Genomic DNA, 15,070 nt, shown 5'->3' with positions numbered 1-15,070 from the left:
TCAAAGGCAGCGTTTCAAAGAAAAGGGTACAAAGTTGTATAGAGACACAATGAGCGTTTATACTCTCCACATGGATTAAAGAACATATCCTGATTTTTACTTTGCAAATTATAAATAATTAGATTTGCACTTTATCAAAATTTCAGAAAGTGTTGGCTGTCCAGACATGCAAAGTTCTGCTCCTGAAGTTTCCTGATACAGAGCCATCAGCTGTTGGATCACCAGTAGGCGTGGATTTCATCAAAGACCTCAGAATTCTCGAATCTCAAACTGCCATTTAAGACCTTTCATCCTGAAGACCGAAAATATCAGAAGTGAATGGGGGAGTACATATGGTTGTTAGCATGCAAGTAGGTGACAATCAGATAATTGCATATGCTGCTTTTATCCTGAACTATTTTAGTAAATGTCTGCTCTTTGGTAAATGAATAATTCACTTATATTTCAAATGTATTTTAAGTGTGCCATATTTGAAAGCAGGGTAAATTATATTTAAATAATTTTTACCACTTTTTAATAGGTTGAAAAGTGGCTTGGTGCATCATTGTAAACAAAAGAAGTCTGTTACATAAACACCTAAGAAAACAGAGAAGGGAGGGGCATTAATTCCTTTCTTTCCTTCCCAGATCTGGAAGCAAATCCTATTTGGTGGCTTCTATATTTTCAAGTTACTCTTGTCTTGTTTTTCAATTTTCTCACGATGGCAGCTAAGTCCATTCCATACTTGCTTTCTACTGCATGTGATCTCATGATCAGGGAGTCAACTGATCTATTCCACATCCTTTGAAGATACTATAATTCCAGAATAAATCTGCCATATTATTAAAGCACAACACTCTTAAAAATACTTTGAGAAAAATGCATGATTTCTAATAAATTAAGTTAAAAGGTTGGAAGTACAGTGCTTTGTCCATAGTAAGTATTCAAAGTAACAAAATGTCAGTTCTTCAATTAGGAACAGGTATGTGATAAAATGTATTATGCAAACAATACAGTCACTGTTCCCTTACATAGCATGTTTAAGCAGAATGTTTGGAATAGACTATTGTTGGTAAAAATCTTCAGACACTGAAAATGCTATTAACCTTCAAGGACAAAATCCCACAGTGGCCATTGTGGCACCACACATTCAGCTGTTAGTCAGGACGCCCATATACCACATTGGTGTGCCTGGGTGTGATCTACCTCCACTTGAGATCCACCTTCCTGTTAGCGAGCATCACAGGATGCAGCAGATGGTAGCTCAGTTCCTTCAGTCTTGACACCCACATGGAAGATCCAGAAGGAGTTCCTGGCTCTCTCTTGCTCCTTCTCTCCCTCTCTCTCTTTCTTTCAGATAAACATACATGTATATATAAACATTTTTTAAATAATAAAAAATCTGACCTGTTGCTTGTTTTTAAAATCCCATGGACAAGTTCTTTTATTTCTAAGATTATTTTAAAATTCTGTTTCATTTGTAATAAATTCTGTGACAAGAAGAAGTGGGGGAGGCTCTGGGGCGAGTGGGTTCATAAGGTTAAATCGGATGACCAGAGAAGGGCTCACTGAGAAGGTGACAGCTGAGCAATCCCCTCAGCAGCTGAGACAGCTAGCCTTACACATAACTGAAGAAGACCCAGCAGCAGAAACTGCAAGTGAAAAATCCCGAGGCAACAACGCAACGAAACCCAGTGTATTCACTGGGAGGACTGCTAGGATGTAAGCTCAGAAACAGGTGCAAAGGGCTCCATAGACTTTTGGGAGACTCCAGCTGCCTCTGTGAATGAATAGTGGATGTATTCAAGGTTTTGAACAGAGGAGTAACATAAGCTGACCCAGCTTTGTAAAGGATCACTCTGGCTGCCATTGTAAACTCTGTTAGAGAGTACAAAAGCAGAAGTAGGGAGACATTCAGGAGGGATATTGCCACATTCCGAGTGAAAGAGGCTGGTGCCTGAGACCAGGGATAAGTGATAAGATATGGTCAAATTCTGCATCTACAGATACTTTGAAGATAATTGCTGATGCACTGAAGATTCAAAGAGCTAAAATAATAATAATTTAAGGACAACATCAAGGGTCTGGGCCCAAGCATCTAGAAAGAAAGGGTTTCCCTTTACTGGCAAAACAAGAATAGAAGGAACAGGAAAAGAAAAGTTACTATGGGACATGAAAATGTTTCAATGTGTCTAGTATAGATGGGAGTAGAGAGCTGAGTAATTGCATGCTATGGTTATATTAAATCTATGGAAGGCTTTGAAGACAGAGACATAAATGTGGGAATCTTCAACAGATAAACCATATTTAAGTCCATTATATTAGATAAACACAGGTATAGAGAGAATAGGGAAAATAACCAGAGACTTAACATCAGCAAATCTGTGGATACTAACACCATTATTTACACAATAGGAAGATCAGGGACCATCCACCAAAAAGGCTGAGATGCAGTGGCCACTAAGGTATGAGGAAGGCAGAAGATGTGTTGGAAACCAACTGAAGAATGTCTTTCAAGGAGAAAAACAGAACCCACCATATTAAAGACTGGAATGAACACTTATCGCTCTCTCTTTAGCACAGGGAAGGGCATGCATAGCCATTATCAAAGTAGACTGGTTGGCATAAAAGATGTAAGAAGCCTGAGTGAAATAAATCTGACATAAGAAGGTGGTTATAGAGAGAGCAGATATAGCCAAATCCAGTAGCTATGACTGACAGTAGGATATCATGAAGAATCGAGGAGTTGTACTCCAATAAAAGCCCGGAATTCACCAAACATAAAATGGGATCATAATGCTACTCTTGGGGGAAAGAACTGCTTATCTCTTTCTAATAAGGGAGGCATTTTCTAACTGCTCATCTTGTCAGCGTACCCGGTTTCTGAATCTAAAGACACAGTGTCCCTTTCCATTTGACAAACTTGGCAGGTCACAGGCCTGCATTTCATCTCCAAGCCTTTTTTGTGGGCCATAATATAATTCCACACCCCAAAATGTCTCAGACCTCCACCCAATCAATAAATTGCAGTTAATGCCCTTAGGGAAAATGGCCTTTGATGAGGCTCAGTGCTAGCAGCCAATCCAAGCCCATTAACTTCCACATCTGGAAATAAGGTGAAGAAGGAAAATGAGACTGATGGCTTCAATTTACTTCTCATTTATCAGCATCACAATAACCTGACTCAACCACATACAATTCAGAGTGATTGGATGAATTTGCTGAGTAGAGGTCCAGGACCAAAATAATAAGGAGACTGAAGGTCAGGATCCAGGATTACTAGTTGACATATTTCAGGCGACAGGGTTTAGTGTTAAGGAGGAAGAATAAAAGACCACGAAATAAGACACTCAGACTCAAATCCACAAAAGCCTCCAAGGACTGTTGTACTCCTATATCAATGTAGCATGCACAACTCTTCTCATCTCACACACACACACGCGCATACACACCACACACACACACACACTTATTTTTCTGTAGTTTAATCCTCTCCCAAAGGCATTACTGTCATTTTGTTGTTGATATTAGCATCAGAATCCGTAAGCAGGCAACAGCATTACCCATTTCATAGATGGAAAGATGGAGCCAGAGAGGGTGAGGGACAGGCACAGTTGATATGAAGCTGGTCAAGAGTGTATTTGTTTCACTTAATTTCGTAGTCCTCTAATGAGGCAAAGAATTGGCTATTGGAGTTTAATCAAATTTCGAAGCACACGTAATGGGGTGAAAAAGTTGGCTCTACTAACAGCAGAATTTTTAATGAGAAAATTGTCCATGGTTAAAGAAATTTATCTCGAACACTAGGTTCCAGCTCTCTCAAAACAATCCAAATGTTTCCCCTTTATCCAAAGAGCTTGAAAATGTTGCCTAGTTTTATTTTCTGAGGTGTTTTAGTTCTGGGGATGTGGTCACCATGTTGATTATTTCTGCATTCATACGTCTAATTATGAGCACACACACACACACACGCAAGGACACAATTCATATAAACAGATTTAGAAAAAAATATTTTGGTGCAAAAAATTAAAATCTATGCATATGAGGAGTCTTCGAAAAGTAGTGGAAATGTGTATTACAAAAAAACTATGCATGGATTTCAAGACATGCATATAAAATAGGCTTACAATTTTATTTTTTTGCAAATCTTTTGTTGAAGTCTCACAACCCTCACACAGATGCTAGTTGAGTGGAGGTGAGACACAACACAAGAGTTAGCAGAAAATGAATTAACAAAGCGCTAAACTACCTGAATTTGCCATGCACAAAACTAGAAGAGGAAAGATAAATGCATGGAATTAGAATAAACCATGTAGATGTTGCACTACAGAAGTTTTATGTGGAGTTCATGATTAGATCTCCTCTGGATAACAAGGTGATCAAACGACTTTCAAGAACAAGGGATATACGATTTCCAATTTGATCTTATATGTTTGTCCTACAGTATCAAAGCTCCCTTTCCCTTACTTCAGTCAAGTTTATTACACATGTGAATATTTCATGAAGATTACATGAAGATCGTTACATGAAGATCGTTAGAACTGACAGTTGACCGAAGCATCAAAAAGTAGTCTCACTTCATCATTTTATTCAAATGTATACCTGTCAGTGTATACCTTTCACTGATGTATCAACATGGAGTTAGGACTTCTACTGCCAGAGCCTCTGGAGGGGAATTCTCTATCGGTTTCTTGCTTGAACCACTTCCATATAATGCAGGCCAATTCCTTCTGACAAGACAAAACAGTCTAAATGTAGAATTCTCCCAGATTTTTATATTCTATTTCTTTGATGGATAATTGCCAATCTCTAACTTGATCATAGTTATTCAAACTTGTTTTTATTATCATTCCTTCCCATGACACAGTTTTAAAGGTTTAGGAGCTTCTCCCTCCACCTCCCCTTCCTCCCTCCTTTAACTTTCCCTGCACTGTTTTCCCCCGTATCACATCTTACCAAAGAGGCTTAGCTTTCATAAACATTTTCTTCTTGTATTGTTATTCTATTGATTTATGTGATATTTAATACATTCATATAATTACAATAGCAAATACAATTTGCAAGAGCAGGTTAGTACCCAACTGCTGGGAAATGAACTCAGCATCCTTAGAAGGAAGAATGCCAGGTGTATTGCCATAACAGCATCGCATGGCTTACCCAGGAAAAAGCTCTGTTGTTCCAGTCAGCTTTACAGATAAGAGGTCAGCTTTCAAAATTTCTGTTGGCTTTGTACAGAATTTTCCTGAAAAGGTGAAGAGCTTGCCAATGTGATGCACACTGGAGAGAGAAATGGCCATGGCTCACTTCTTCTAGTGAGTGAATCACGGTCCAGCTGAGTCAGTGGGATGGACCCTGCCCAGAGGCCAGACAACTACCTGCCTTCACGGGGGACAACATTGCTCCTATTCCAAATGGGATAATCCATCACGGTGTGTGACAGCTTTTCTCGCAAGAGCAAAGTTCGGCAAAGCCTCTGGAAAGAAGCCAGTCTGTACCACAAGCCAGGCGCAGGAGCTCCTGGAAATCGTAACATTTAGTGGTAATGACTGAACGTGTGTATTCAGCGTAAATTAGGACTCTCTTTTTCGGAAGGAAAGGGCAGAGAGCTAAATCTAAGAAGTTGTAAGAGAAAGCAAATTTTCTCCTAATCAGAAAAGCACAATTATAGAGAAGTGGAGCAGGTGAATAGAGCTCGTGTGTGTAATTAGGATCTTTTTTTCATTTCATCCAAACTACAAGGAAGGAGATGTAGGCCTCTGAGAAGAAAGTTAAAAACTCCGGGAAAGTGAATTTGCTTATTAATTGAGATTAGGGTTAGCCCAGCAATTCTCTTTGTAAAGAGGATTCTGAGGGTGCCCTGGGAGGGGCGGGGGGGGGGGGTGTGGAGAGAAGACCATGAATTTAAAGGAACTTCCAACATCAGACTTTCTGAAGAGGCAGCATTATTTTCCAAAGGACCAGTTTTCCAAAGGACTGCTAGTAATCCCTATGAGCATATAGGAACCAAGGCTTCTCTCTGGGCTTGGTTTTGTGGTTCCCAAATTTCATTGATTAGAGAGATTCTTCATAAATATAGTATTTAATAAGTATACAATAACAGTTTTTATAAGCTGTGAAATTTGATTTAAAAAGCACATTATTCAAATGATATGAACAGGCATTTTTTAAGGATAATACAAATAAGCATGAAACCCGTGAAGAAAACACTCAGGATCACTGGAAATCGGGAAAATGCAACCACAGCACAATGGCATATTGCTTCAATTATCCAAAAATCAAAGAAAATGTTGTTGAAAAGGCAGAGAAAATATTACCCTAATAAACTATCAGTGGGAATATAAACTGGTACAATCATTATGGAAGACAGTATGGAGATTCCTCAGAAAATGGAAAATTAGATCTGTCACATGACCAAGGGATCCCACTCCTGACAATGCATCCAGAGAAAATGAAGCAAGAGCTACCGGGAGAAGCATGTTTTTACAGAAAATCAATTCACAATAGCTAAGCATCCATCGCTATCGAGTGGATAGAGGAAATGTGGTATATATACATGACTGAATATTACTCAGCCATAAAAAAAGAATGAACTATTGACATTGGAAACACAATGGATACAAGTGGACATCCTCATGCTAAATGAAATACAGCTGACCCAAAAGAATGTTCCATGTTTTCTCCTGTGAGTAATTAATACATAAACATCATCTGGATGTTAGATCATTTGATATACAGTCATAAATACTGCTTCACTGAATTATAACATGTAAATGGTAATATACTTTTAGTTTACACATTAAAGAAAAAAAGAAATGAAAAGCACATAGTAAGCACTTGGGTATTGGTAATGCTATGTTCTTAATTGGGAGCTGAGTAGGTATAATTAGATGACCAAATCTCTCTGATCCATACACTTGTGTGCATTCTGGGTATGTATACTCTATTTTAATAATAACTTTTTAAATAAACATCAAAGGTATGGATTTGGCAAAAGACAGAAAAATAAGCCTTGCATATGGTGGTCCTCCAGAACAATACCAACAACCATAAACCTTGATTGTAATTATTCACTAAAAAGTAAAGCAAGCTCCCCACAAATCTAAAAGCACATTTATACCATTGTCTCGGGGGTGGGGGATGGCATCCTCTAGCACTGAGGCAGTTTGAATAATCAGAGACGGAGCTAGACAGCAAACAAAATACCAAAAACTGACAACTAGCTCAAACTGAGTTGAATGGGAGTTTTTTGTTTGTTTTCTGTATTTTCAAAACTACATAAAGAATCAAAGAAATTACATGAAGTTGCTCTTCAGGAGCTGGGAGAACAAACAAACAAATTTTGTTTTACCTGCTGCCAATTTTGCCTGAAGAAGGAAGACTTTGGTTCCAGTTCGGCTTTTGTGTTTTGAAGTCAGGAGGCAGGTGTTAGCGGAGGAGTCTCCATAATTCCTTCTTTTCTCTCCTTATCCCCCAGCTCAAATTCATAGCAAGGAGGTTCACGCTGAGGTCTCCACAGGAAACCATCAACAGTAGCTACTAATGGGAAACCTAATGACACTTCAATGGGACTAGTAAAACTAAGAGAGTTTGTGCAGATAATATTTATAATAGGACAAAAAAGAAACTGTGCTAAACTGAACTAAGAGCTGGCCAGGTTGGGGATTAAGAAGTCCAATAAAGAAAAAGCCGTATTCTTCCCAGAGCAAGGACATGTACCATGCTTCTGAGGGCATCCACTGCTACCACTGGGAGCAGCAAGTGCTGCAGGAAGAGACAACATTCACAGCACACTGTGACACATCAGCTAGCACCTGGGCTGAGGAGCGCAAAACCCACTGAGATTCCTGCATTTGCATCTGTGCGACAGCTTCAACCCAGAGGAAAGAGTCTGTGGTGGGAATTTAAACCCTGAGTTAACTCCAACAGAAACAAAGCATGCTGTCAATCAAATTCAAATATGGCCAATTGTAGCAGAAAAGCATGACTGCACAAAGATTCCCCAAGCCCTGTTACATTGCCTAGTTTTACCAAACTAAACTAAATTCTTTTTAAGAGCTTGAGTATTTCCACTCCATCTCCTCCCAAACAGTTAACACACCTGAATCCCACCTCAGTGCCTCTCTACGTATAATTCTCAGACCATTAGCATCACCTGGCAACCTGTAACAAATACAAGCTCTTGAGCTCCTTCTTACAACTACTTAGAAAACCTGAGAGGCAAAACCCAGAAGCTGCGTCTTAACAAGCTCTCTGGATGATACTGACACATGTGCAAGTTTGAGAACTGCTGGTCTATAACATTGGTTCTCAAACTTGGCTGCACATTGAATCACCAGTACGTTTTAAATTAAAAAAAAAAAATGGAGATAGCTGTTTCCTACTGCAGGAAATTCTGATTTAATCAGCATCAGGGGTGTCCCTAGACAGTTGACTTTTTCTAATTCCTCAAGTGAGTCTAATGTGCAACAAAGTGTGAAAAACCCTAGAATATACAGAAAATGAAAGTGAGCAGACCTCTCTTCATGCCAGTTAAGAAGCACAGATAGCCAACATGCATTCAGAGCCCACAATCATAAGCAGCAATAAGTTGATCCATATTCAACCGTGTTTTTCCTTGATCATATTTCAACCCAAAAGAAAATAAACTTGTCCTGTAAGCCTTAAGCTTGATTTACTTAAATATCCATTTGGGATCCAGTGTTTTGTCCTTATTGCTAGGAAATTCAAAGGTTTGTCTTTATGGATTTTTTCTCTACCTTTTAAAGATCTGAGTCTACCCTTTTATTGCCTACTTTCATCACCCACTGCAGAACATGCATCCCTGGACCACGCTGCAAGATATTCTGAGATCCAGGAAGCCAGAGGTCAAAGGTGATTCATGTAAAAGACTACAACTTTTTCAAAACTTGGTCATTGTTATGGTTTGAATATTTGTGCTCCCAAAAGCATTGATCTGGGTTCCAAAGTTGTAATTTAATGGTGATAAGAGAGTGAAAAGTTAATCATATTACAGTGTGTTGATTGGCTTGGGCTAAGTGATTAGATCCTGGTGACTTTACAGGGAACAAACACCCATAGTGAGACACTTGGGCCCTCTGTCTCTTACCAGGTGGCACCTCTGCACTTTGGGACTCAGTCAGCACAGTGTTATCACCAGGGCCAAAGCCAAGAGGTTCACCCAAACATGACGCTTGAACTGTGGGCCTTCATTATTTGGCTAACTTAGCTTTTTCTCTTTATAACCTAGCTGCTGCAGATGTTTCATAATGCAAAAAAAAAAAAAAAAAGCTGAGTAATACAATAATTTCAGACATCTTAGTAATAGGACAAATAGACAAACTGTATATAAATGTCACCAGGTATTTCTCAGTCCTTCTAATAATATTGACCATTTATCATTCTCCACTATTAAGAACAACACACTAAGAAAATTGGAAAGACACTAATTTTCTACACTTTGTAAAAGCCTTATTGAAACTACCTAAATTATGTTGAAAGAAGGCAAAACATAAATGTAAAAGAATTTCCCTCTTCAGAGCCCTTCCATGTATTTGCTTTAAAAATAAAGAAAAAAAAAATGTTAGCCTTTCTTCTTCAACTACTACTTAGATTCCTTCAAAAATCTATATTCCAATGTCAGAAAACAGAACCATTCTTGTTTGATATCATTGACACACAAGATTCTACTATGATAGACATTCATGATGTGTTTAAGGTAATAATGAATTACCCTTTAGCTTTTGAGAACCAAGTAAACTGGGGAAGCTGGTGCTAGTTTGAAAGCAGTATTTACCAAGAAAGGTGCAAGAAAACCTGGGAAGAAGAAAAAAAGATGTCCAGTTGTTGAAACTGTAGGACAAGAACTTATTAAAAAAAAAAAAAAGAAGAAGAAACCCGAGGATACTTGAACATATAGGGCTTTCTCACTGTTGCCCAGAAAAATCAGAGAGCAGAAAAAAAAAAAAAAATGCCAAATGCCCAAATCAAGATTGCAACCACAAAAAGAAATTATTAGCATTTTGCATAGAATTTTTGTTCTATATTTACCCATTTATAACACCCTATTGTTCAATCTTTCGGTCTTCATCTGTTAAAAAAAATATGTGCATATATCATGGAATTCTGCTCCTCGAAGCATTCACAAAGATGATAATAAAATTCCCCACAGAATTGGCCCCTGGCTCCCAGTAACCAAGTTCAGCTTATGGGGTTGGCTACTCAGATGTTTTTCATTTAACTCTTGCTTGAGGCACTGGCATACTGAGCTTCTCACTCCCATTGTGTTCCATCGGGTGCAGATGGTCGGATGGATAAGTGTAGCATTCCTCGGGTATGTCAGTATTTTTGGAGAAATACAAGTTCGCTCTTTTTTTCTTTTGTCTGAAAAAATAAAATAAAAAACCTGCGACCTATCCTTAGTACCAACTGTTCTAAGCAACAAAACAAGTATGTCCATGTTCCAGAAGTTGAGCAGACAGGCCTCCAACCGCTGTCAGTCTGCACATGAAGCCATAGTATATCAGTACCGGTGAGAAGTGCCGTGATGATCTAGCCCAGACCCTGTTGCCACAGGGAGGAAACCTGCACACAGAAGGACAATCAACTCTCAAAGCAAACAGCCAATGAGCCTGGAGTCCCAGTCTCCAAGTTCATTTGCTTTTCCTCCCAATCTAACTTAGCATTCCTCCGAAGCACCATGGAGCACCGTGGAGTTGTGAGTTGCTATAACAACCTGCAAACAACAGTAAGGGAGACAAAATAAAGCCTAATGGGGTGAGAAGGATAGGCAAGAGTGGAAAATGGGTGTGTACACAGAAGGCAGCAAGCAGAATTGCAATAGGTCTTTAGTAGCAAAGCAACGGAATCCAGAACAGCAGCAGGCGCCAAGAGGCCAAGTTCAGAGGACAGTCTCAAGAACTTGGCTCAGGGATGATAGCCTCTCATCCCCTTCCTGGTCTGAACAGCACAAACGTGTACCAGGCACAGGGTCTGCATGTGTGTGCTTGTACCCAGAGAGGCAGAAAGTCCAGCAGATTTAAGAAGACAGGTTCTAGAGTCTGTGTCCTCATCTGCACAATGGGATTAGATGCCACTGCCAGCTCTGTAAAGTTAATTTGAGGCACATGCACTTGCATGTAAATTACCAACGAGAGGCAGATAATGCTAATCTTTGTCAAGCACATCAACTCTAACAAAGTTCCTAGACTGGGATGGCTTGGACACAGCACAATATGATTCTCACAGCCCTGGAGCCTGGAAATCCACAGTCTGTATGGTGAAGTTCAGGTCAGGGCCCTTCTGGGGTTGCATCCCATTGACTTGTCACTGTGTCCTTGCTTACAGAAAAAAGCATTCTCTAATCTCTGCAGTGTCTTTTTGAGAAGGCTACACACTTCGCCTACACAATCCGATCACCTCTCATCCACCCGCTACCATCATCATACCGGAAGTCAGGATTTCAATAGACACACATGGGGGTGGGGGAACTCACAGACATTCTGAACATATACAGCACTATTAGTTTCGTCATCACAATTACTACTATATTGGGGCAAAATTACGGAGGTCTGAGGCAAGCATGGCGCAGCAAATTAAGCCAGCCCTGCAGACCCTGCCTGCGTCCCATATCAGACGGCCCACCACTGCTTCCCATCCAGCTGCCTGCTAATTCACACCTTCAGAAGCAGCAAAGGATGGTTCAAGTGGTTGGGTTCATCCACATAGGAGAGTGAGCCTTGTTCCCGGCTGTAGCCCTGCCCAGCCCCCACGGTCATGGGCATTTGGGGAATGAATCAGCAAATGGAAGACCTCGCTGTCTATTCCTCTCTAGCACTGCTCTTCCTTTCAAATAAATGAAACATAAATAAATAAACTTTTTAAAAACGATATAGGCCTTTAGGGAATTTCAGACATAAATCCCTGGACTTAAAGATGGAGAACATAATTGAAAAGCAAGAAGAGATTTCACAACCAAAAACAGCTGGGTTTCCATGGCTGAGGAACGTTCAGCACATTACCTAACTTCTCTGAATCTCAGTTCCACAGCATATATTAAAAATTAATAAATTGTAACATTGAATAATAAATATTTTAATAATCGCAAGTACGCTGACTAAGCTCTCTCAGGGCCAAAATCAGTCTTCTGTGAGCTCACTCTGACCTATTTCAAATCCAATCCGAGCCGGGCTTGTCTGGATAGATCCTTTGTTCTCAAAAACTCTGTCTTTTTTCTGGTTGTCCAGGCATAGAGGCCAAACCCCAGTCACAGCTATATCCTTGGATAAAGAGTACAAAGTAAAATAGAACAAAGAAAAAAAAATAGCTGTCAAAACTTTCAGTTTTAAAATTAACTAGCTAGCCCAAGAGTCAAATATTCAATGCATGATTTTGGAAATTCCTTAATAATAACTTGAAATAATTGCCTTTATTCAGCTTTCTTATTATAGATGCAAGAAATGAAACTTAGAAATCAAAGAAACATAGCTGAAAAACAGCAAAAGGTATGTCTGATAGCAATGACAGAAACCACAGTTAACCGATCCGGATCAAAAATATTAAACAAAGAAAAAAATACTCATTATTCTGCCAGCTTTAAGACGTTTGCAGCTTGTTCAAACTGGAACAAGTCCCCCTGTGGTCTTGTAAAAGTCACTGGATTGGAGTGAAGTAGCATAAGGAGCAGTTTCATCTTCAAAGATGCTGTGTAAAGCAGACATATTAACAAGCAGGCTGGGTTTTTTCCCTTCCTATTCCTTTTCCCACTCTGTTGTGAGCATTAAGTCTTAGTAGAGTGGTATCAAAGTTTCCTTTCTCCTTCCCCCATCAGCTGCCTAACCGGAGGCCTCATTCCCTGGCACAGGAGCCCTCCTGGGTTCAGCTGGCAGGAACAGAGCTCCCCGGGCCAAGAAATTGACATGCGCACTCACAGCTCTTTCCTCTAAGACTGAATCTGGTAAACAGAGCTCAGGCTAAACTGCTTACATTTGAAAAAGCAAATAAATCGAAAAGGCATATTTAGGGGTGTGTGTCTTGGTGCTTTGCTCTGTAAATTCCTACTGAACACCTGATTAAACCAAAGACAAGCAGAGTCCTCAATATGAAATTTGTATATGTGCTGCCGAAGCAAGCACTTCAATATGAAATTTGATGTGTGAATTAAGGCTTTTAAGTTACACACACACACACACACACCTTTAAAATCAGGGAGTTTTGGTACCTCCAGCCCTTCCCATTTTGCATAGTGTTTTTAGGTTGCTATGGACAAAGTCAGGAATTCCACGCTTGCTGTCCTGATCCCATGCCATCCTTTGCCATGGACAAGTGTATGGAGCCAGGGATAAGAACTACTAAAGTAAGAGAAGACCTTAGTTTTTTTTTAAGCTCTTCAAAGATGTCCCTCTCTTTCACACCTATGGGTGTGTCTCATAAGATCAAGCAGTTCTCCAATAATAATAACATTTCATGCTTAATTTCCCACAGCACAATTTAGCACCCATTTACATAGACCCTCTTATCATCCTTAAAGTATGGAAAACCGTCTTGTCTGGCACCAAGCATGGTGTCTAGTACATTACAGATTCTCAGTAAACAAAGTCTGCTGAATGAATGGCTGGATGCATAAATCAATGAGTTCTTGACATGGAATTTCAAAACAAAATGCTAGAATTTCCATCAATAGATCTCCAAATTTAAGGGGAAAAATGGGTTTTGAGTCATTGTCTAAAGAGATACAATTCACTGGGCAGGCATTCAAGCCACAGTAGCCAGCACTTGGAATGCCCACATCTAATGGAATGCCAGTTGAAGTTGTAGCCACCCGGCTTCTGATCCCAGTTCCTGCTACAAATTCTGGAGGCGGCAGGAGATGGCTCAAGTGCTGCCAACATGGGAGATTAAGTCCTGGGCGTCTAGCTTGGCCTGGACTGGTCTCTGGCTATTGTGGACATTAGGGGAAATATTAGTAGTTGAAATCTCTCTCTCTTTCTCTCTTTCTCTGCCTTCAAGTAGTGAAAATCAATACATTAAAAAAAAATACAAAAAAATAAATACAGTTCATAAAATCAAGAATTTAAGAATCAACATTTGACCTAACAGTTTAGGTACCCATGTTTCACATCAGTGTCTAGGTTCAATTCCCAGCTCTTGTTAATTCAGACCCAGAAAGTAATATTTGCAATATCTGCTCTTGGCTTCAGCCTCAGCCCAGCCCCAGCCATTGCGAACATTTGGGGAGTGAATCAGCAAATGGAAAAGCTCTCTCTCTCTCTCTCTCTCTCTCTCTCTATCTCTATCTCTCAAGTAGATAGAAAATAATATTCAGTAAAAGTCACCCCAAAACAAAATAAGAATTCTTATTTGAACCTTTCCCCTAAATAATGCTGATTTGGAATGAAAAACAGGCAGGCTGAGAGGTAGTAGATATCGGACAACCAAGGGTAGAACCTAATTGTACAATGGCCGCAGGTAGACCAGCAAGCATCTAAAATCCAACAAAGCACCTGCAGCCAAGTGGCTTGAGCATTGTGAGAATTTAACATGAGGCGCCCCAGGTAGACATAAGGCCACATGGGCCTGAGCATCCAGGACAGGGCTCTAAGAACAAGGCAAGCACCCGTTACTATGCCAGGATTAGCAGTAAAGCCATGTTAGAACAGCCATTGAAGGAAAGGCTGTGCTCTTCCCATCATCCAGCCTTACCCAGAAACAAAAGCATCCTTTAAGGCCAGAGTGGGGCTGAGCCTACTGCTACAATGTTAATCATAGACACTGATCTGGCCATCTCTGGCATTAGCATTCATAAATATCACATATTTCATCTTCTCACAGCCTTCAGAAGTACTGTTATCATCTGGTTCCTGCTGCTTGTTAGGGACCCTGGCTTCCAACTCCGAGAAGGGTGGTCAGGAAGCATCATGGTTCTCCTAAGCAGAATCAGCAAAACCAAGGGCCCGTGCAGAGTGCTCCCTGATGAGAGCCACAGGCTGCAATGTGTGGGATTAGAAGGTGGAGCACACAAGCAGAGACACACACGGGGCTGTGCAACTCTGTAAAGATATCTATAAGAAGGAGGAGGATGAGGAGAAGGAAAAGA

This window comes from Ochotona curzoniae, unplaced genomic scaffold (genome assembly GCF_017591425.1).
Source record: "Ochotona curzoniae isolate NIBS_2020 unplaced genomic scaffold, NIBS_Ocur_1.0 contig_4093, whole genome shotgun sequence".
Lineage (NCBI taxonomy): Eukaryota > Metazoa > Chordata > Mammalia > Lagomorpha > Ochotonidae > Ochotona > Ochotona curzoniae.
The sequence above is the reverse complement of the archived record's forward strand: the minus strand, read 5'-3'. Positions refer to the sequence as shown.